Source organism: Sinocyclocheilus anshuiensis, unplaced genomic scaffold (assembly GCF_001515605.1).
Source record: "Sinocyclocheilus anshuiensis isolate Anshui unplaced genomic scaffold, SAMN03320099.WGS_v1.1 scaffold454, whole genome shotgun sequence".
Classification (NCBI taxonomy): domain Eukaryota; kingdom Metazoa; phylum Chordata; class Actinopteri; order Cypriniformes; family Cyprinidae; genus Sinocyclocheilus; species Sinocyclocheilus anshuiensis.
Window position 1 is genome coordinate 4,151,809 of NW_015548217.1, and position 6,164 is coordinate 4,157,972.

General features: G+C 36.6%; 1 long non-coding RNA gene across 1 annotated transcript in view; it reads left to right on the forward strand.

Moving 5' to 3' along the window:
• The window catches only part of LOC107653957 (uncharacterized), an 18,506-nt gene extending 14,989 nt beyond the window's left edge, over window positions 1-3,517 (forward strand). Inside the window, exon 3 of the long non-coding RNA XR_001630290.1 lies at window positions 3,401-3,517. This is a non-coding gene — a long non-coding RNA (uncharacterized LOC107653957). The remainder of the gene's footprint in view (window positions 1-3,400) is intronic.
• Window positions 3,518-6,164: the final 2,647 nt, after the last annotated feature.

The window sequence follows — 6,164 nt, forward strand, 5'->3', positions numbered from 1 at the left end:
GTGAATGTGTGAGTGCGTGTGTTTATGTGTTAGATTTGTCCAATAAAGTCTTATTTATATTGAAAAGAGAGGTATCTTGTGTTTTGTGCTTAACTGCCGATCTTGTTACTGTGCTGATTAATTGTGTTTTCACTATATTTTGGATTTTAATATCCATTGCAGAGTTGATGTTATACGGCTCGTTCAATGAATCGCTGGCCAATTCAGTTGATCAGCCATAAAACAGTGATTCTGTTCAAATTCCCTATAAAATCAAAAAGAATTGCCTTTGAACTAAATTGACCTGTTTCCCTTACACCCCTAACTATAAATATTAAACATGAGAAGCCAGCAAAGTTCATTCTGATTTTTTTTCTATACATCATTTCATTCAGTTTGCCTCTTTTTACATTATAATCACATGGCAACATGTAAACAGTATATCTTTTGTGTCTCATTCTGCTGAATTATTTTGAAATAAAACATCTTTGTTGCTCATTGTCACCAGTTCAGCAGACAGCACAGTGCTGGATGAAAGCCTGAGTCTCCCTACACGAGTCGTGAGCAGCATGTCAATTCGTCCCGCTCACACTCTGTGTGTGTGTGTGTGTGTGTTTACGGTGTGTTGACAAGAACAGCTCCAGTTTACACTCTCTGACAGCTTGTGAGGATGAACTGAGAGTGAGAGGCAGGTCACTAGTTCACTTCAAACAGAAAAGACCATGCAAACCACATTTTTTCTCCAGTTGCGTAATTATTGTTTGAGATATATGACAATATAGCTTACTTTAGAATAGCATATTTATTAATTCATTTATATGTAGTAGTTCCCGCATACTGCACCAACATGGTGGGTTTGGTCACATCATTTAAAGAGTTACTTCTAGAAAAAATGAACATTCGAAAATCGTTCAATCACTCTTATCATTAACATGTATATTTATTTGGCTGAAATCGGAAGCCTGAGGTGCAAACATCTCTTTTCTGCGGTTTGTTTGACAGTAAAGGCTGCTTCTAACAAACTCTTGATTTCTGCATCCACTGTGAGCTTAATGCACATTTGGGACTGCAGTGTGTGCTAACAATTTCCAACAATTATGTGGACAGAACTTTACAAATAATACATATTTTATCTGTTTACTTGCATGTCACGTGCCACTAACCAACATCAGAGAAAAGAAAATAGTTAGTAAAGAAAACAGGGGTTCATAGAAAAATGTTTGCTAACTCCTGCCATAGAGGAAGGGCTCTGACTGTAATCTAGTCCCTTCACATTCCAGTGATGTGATTGGCTGATGAAGTGTCCACACAGTAATGCTATTATTTCTCCAGTCTAAAATATACAGCTTGAACATTTTTTATTTTAGAAAGTTTTACCTATCTATTACTACCAAACCACTAAAACAACCTAGGCATTGTGCAGAAAAGATTTTTATAAATTGTTGTGGGACAACAGCAATCATTTTCTGAATGAATATTAAATGATTACTGCAGGTTTTGAGGAATAAAAGTAAGCCTATTACATATGAGAGAGTCAAATCGCAAAGAAAAGTAAAAATACAGTTTAAAATACATATAGTTTTGAAAAACTTTTTAAGAAAACTTACGAATATCATTAATGACTTCTTAATATAACAAATTATTTATTCGTAATTTCGTAATTATGTTTTGGGGGACCACTTTTTACCAATTTTACAATTTTTACCTTGCCTTGTCATTTTAATATAAAAATTAAAACAGTAATCATAGCTTTCAGAGGTTTTTTTAAGTCACTGTATGAATGGTATTTTAAATAATGGCTTCTAAATAAATTAATAGATGTGATTCTTACTCATATTTAGTTCAGTTTAGCATTCAATTTAATTTAGCATATCACAAGCTGGCTTGAATGTAACCATTAGAAGTTATTTAAATATAAAACAAAATAAATGCATACTGTAGCAGACCATTTTAAACATATGACATGTATAAAGTAATAAACAAAATGACTGATGTAGCTGTGCTGCTTGACAAAAATAGAAATCGAGTGTCCAACTGAATGAAGGCACCACATTGGGTTCTTGAAGTGTAGACAGACTCGTTGATTATAATGGGAGCAATTAATTTTAATTAGCAGCAGTATTAAAACATGTGAGGACATTATCCTGCCCCTCGGCCTCTGCTGTTACTGGATCAGAATCAGCAGGTTTGACAGCCAAGAACATCCTTTTCTTCTGTGGAAATACCAGAATTCTATGTAGGATCCCCATTTAAACCCCTAAGATATCATTTGGTAGTTGTTTTATCAGCCTTATCTGATGCAAACAGCATTTGTTAGTGTTAGTCCAGAACAACCCAGCCCATTGAAGTAAAACTTCACCACTGTAGTGGTTGAAAAGAGAATTTGAAATGCCAGCTTCCCTGCTGCCCACTACAAATGTATCATTTATGACATCAGTGGTTCTCAGCTGGTTTCATTTCAGGACCCTGGCTTTACACTGGACATCAAATGGCTACGTGGATGACAGCATGTCACGCAACCTGTCCATGTTGGCATCTGCCTGATTCGGCTGCTTCTAACAGGTGACAGATGAACGTTCACCAAAATACAGTAGAGTTTGATTTAGGATGGAAAGACTTTAATGCAACCAGCCTTTTCCTTACCCTATTTTGTTATTCACCAACGGGTCCTTTGCAGTGAATGGGTGCATCAGAACAGGAGTCCAAACAGCTGATAAAAACATCACAAAAATCCACAAGTAATCCACACAACTCCAGTCAATCGAACAGCTGTGTTTTGCAGTAAACGAATCAATCTTTAAGATGTCTTTATCTTCAAACTGCTTCTTCGGACTAAAAATTGAGTCCTCTATGTTGCCTTCTCCAGTGAAAAAGTCATATAATCGGGAGATAAATATGCCCAGATTAAAGGGTTAGTTCACCCAAAAATGAAAATTAGCCCATGAATTACTCACCCTCAAGGCATCCTAGGTGTATATGACTTTCTTCTTTCAGACGAATCCAATCGGAGTTAAAAATTGTCTTTGACCTTCCAAGCTGTTTAATGGCAGTCAGCGGGTGTTGCTGTGCATCAGTCCAAAAGAAGTGAAATAAAGCGCATCCATCCATAATAAAAAAAAAAGTGCCTCACACGGCTCCGGGGGGTGAACAAAGGCCCCCTGTAGTGAATGGATGCGTTTTTGTAAGAAAAATAACCATATTTAAAACGTAATAATCAATTTAATCTAGCTTGCGCTCACTGTTGTACACGGAAGCAGCTCCGGACGGATGACGTAGGACGTCGGCGTTGCGCATGCGCCGCTCAGAAGTGACGAACGTGGAAGCTCAGGGTAGAGATCAAAACAAAACAACGGTCACGAATTAGAAATACAAAACGAGGATTTGTAAAGAAGAATGTCGGAGGATTTCAATATTAGCCAAGAGGATACTTTGCTTCCTTTGCTCCTATTAATAAACGTTGGTTTTCACTAGACTGACCAGCACATGCGCAACGTCGACATCTTACGTCATCCTCTAGGAGCTGCTTCCGTGTATAACTGTTGGCACAAGCTAGATTAAAGTGATTATTACGTTTTGAATATGGATATTTTTCTTACAAAAACGCATCGATTCGCTGCAGGAGGCCCTTGTTCACCCCCTGGAGCCGTGAGAGGCACTTTTTATTATGGAAAGATGTGCTTTATTTCACTTCTTTTGGACTGATGAACTGCAACACCCACTGACTGCCATTAAACAGCTTGGAAGATCAAAGACAATTTTTAATATAACTCCGACTGGATTCATCTGAAAGAAGGAAGTCATATATGCCTAGGATGGCTTGAGGGTGAGTAAATAATGGACTAATTTTCATTTTTGGGTGAACTATCCCTTTAAAGCACCGTTTACAACAGTCCAAAACACTTTTAAACAAATATTTCGGTGGATTTTGATGTGAGAGGACAACAACAGATTAACTTTTTCACTGGAGGAAGAGATATTATGCATTATGGACTATTATTTTCATCAGATGTGGTTAAATGTGGTAGATTTGATTAAAATGCCTTAATGATGGAATTGTTTCTTACAAACATGCAGCTTTTTGCTTCACAAGATGTTAATTCATGGACTGGAGTCATGTGGATTACTTGTGGATTAATGTGATGTTTTATCAGCTGTTTGGACTTTCATTGTGACGGCACCCTTTCAAAGAATCCATTGATCAGTGTGTGGTGTAACGCTAAATTTCTCTAAATCTTTTCTGATGAAGAAAAACTCTTCTACATCTTGGATTGTCTGACGGTAAGTAAATTTCCAGCAAATTTTGGTGAACTACTCTTTTAAATATATTCATTTAAAATATATAAGTATGCTAAAATGTACTTCTTTTCCATAAGGGTGGTTAGTTGCATTATTATTTGTATTTAGTGTTGTTTTATTTCCCTGCTGTCTGCAACCGAATATAAGGTCACAACCCACCAGCTAATCAGAACTGCTGATTTAGATCGTGAAACATCTGTTCTGGTTATGAGTAAAAGCTAATAATGAAGAAAATTCTTTGTTAGGATGCACACAAATGGTTAAACTGTCATCGTATGAGATGAGCTTCATTGCCTCCTCATTTCCCTCATGATTTGTCATAGTTAAACCTATTGCAACACTTTCTGCTCTACTGGCAGTACGCAGAATGCAAAGACCATTAACAAATCTAATCTATTTGAGAATCTAACAAATAACCTGCAGTGAACAAGGTCTGAGTCATTGCACTCAAATTCAATTGCACACTGGATGCATGCGATTTCGCTCTCTGGTGTTGATGCAGCAGACAGGTTTTGGACTTGTTTTGTTCTCTAGCTGCTCAGAGATCGCTAACACTAATGGACTAAACTCCTAAGACTGGGATAAGTAGTGCAGAGTCCATTCCTGAGTTTGATTTGGGCCACAGTTATTTGTTATTTTAACAGAAGGTGTTGCAAAGCTGATTATCAAATTTACTAACCAACAAGTCACGAATGTTTCCCAAAACAGTATCAACATGGTTGCACCTCTGTCGTATGAACCACATTAGTTCAACAATATAGGACTGCCGTTAATGAGGTCTCACACACAGGTGACGGAGTAATAACATCTGCTAATTAATCCTTTTAATTTCTCTGGGATGCTGCTAATGAACATGTCACCTGATGACTACTTCAATGGTTTTTTGTTCCCTGTCATTTTGCTTTATATGATGTTCGATTCATCAAAGGTTCCCTCATACGTCATACTCCTTGCGCATTTATGTACATGTGTACTCTTCAAAAACTGATTGCTGACCATCTAAAATAAATAGATTGAAACATATGTATTCAAATGGAATAAATAACTAACAAGAAACTACACTTCTAAGCAATGCTGTTTGGACCCCGATGTTCTTCAAAATATCTTTTGTGTTCCACAGCAGAAAGGAAAGTCATACAGGTGTGGAACGACATGAGGGTGAATAAACGATGACAGAATTGTCGTTTTTGGGTGAGCTATCACTTTAAGTCCAACTTACTCCAAAAACTAAAAATCTAATAAATATTATGTAAATATTGTGATCTACTGAAAGTCAAACCATTGACAACTCACAAGAAACATTCCATGATTCATTGAACTGTACAGTGCACTTCAACTACAACAGCGAATCATCAGAACATTAGAAAATTATCAGCTTGATTCTCCAATAAAGTTCACATGAAAAGAAAAGATGCATGATGATTTTCATTTGTGCAAACATTCCCATCGAGACCAGGCAGTGCATGCCCGAATTCATTTTCATTTGAATGCATAGCGAGGGCGTATAACCTCTTCTGACTCATGACATTTCGTTTGAAAGTTTCAGTCCTTTTCAAAGTTGCTCTCATAAAAAGAACTTCGACCACATTTACATGCTTAATAATATTACAGTATGAATCTGAATTTGCTAATGTTCAGTCAGCGTCAAGCATACATTTTGAAGCCAGGAAGAGACTGATTTTAATTCTTTCACAAATATTAAAAAATAATAATGAAATGAACATAAATACACAGACAGACAAAATCACTCTAGCAGTCTCATGTTTGAAAGGTTACTGACTTGCATTTCCTAATTCATCCTTTTATCCTCATCTGCTGTCATTACGGACATGAATGAGGATGAATGTTTGGATTAAAGTACCAAAATGCAGCATAACAAATAGCAAGAG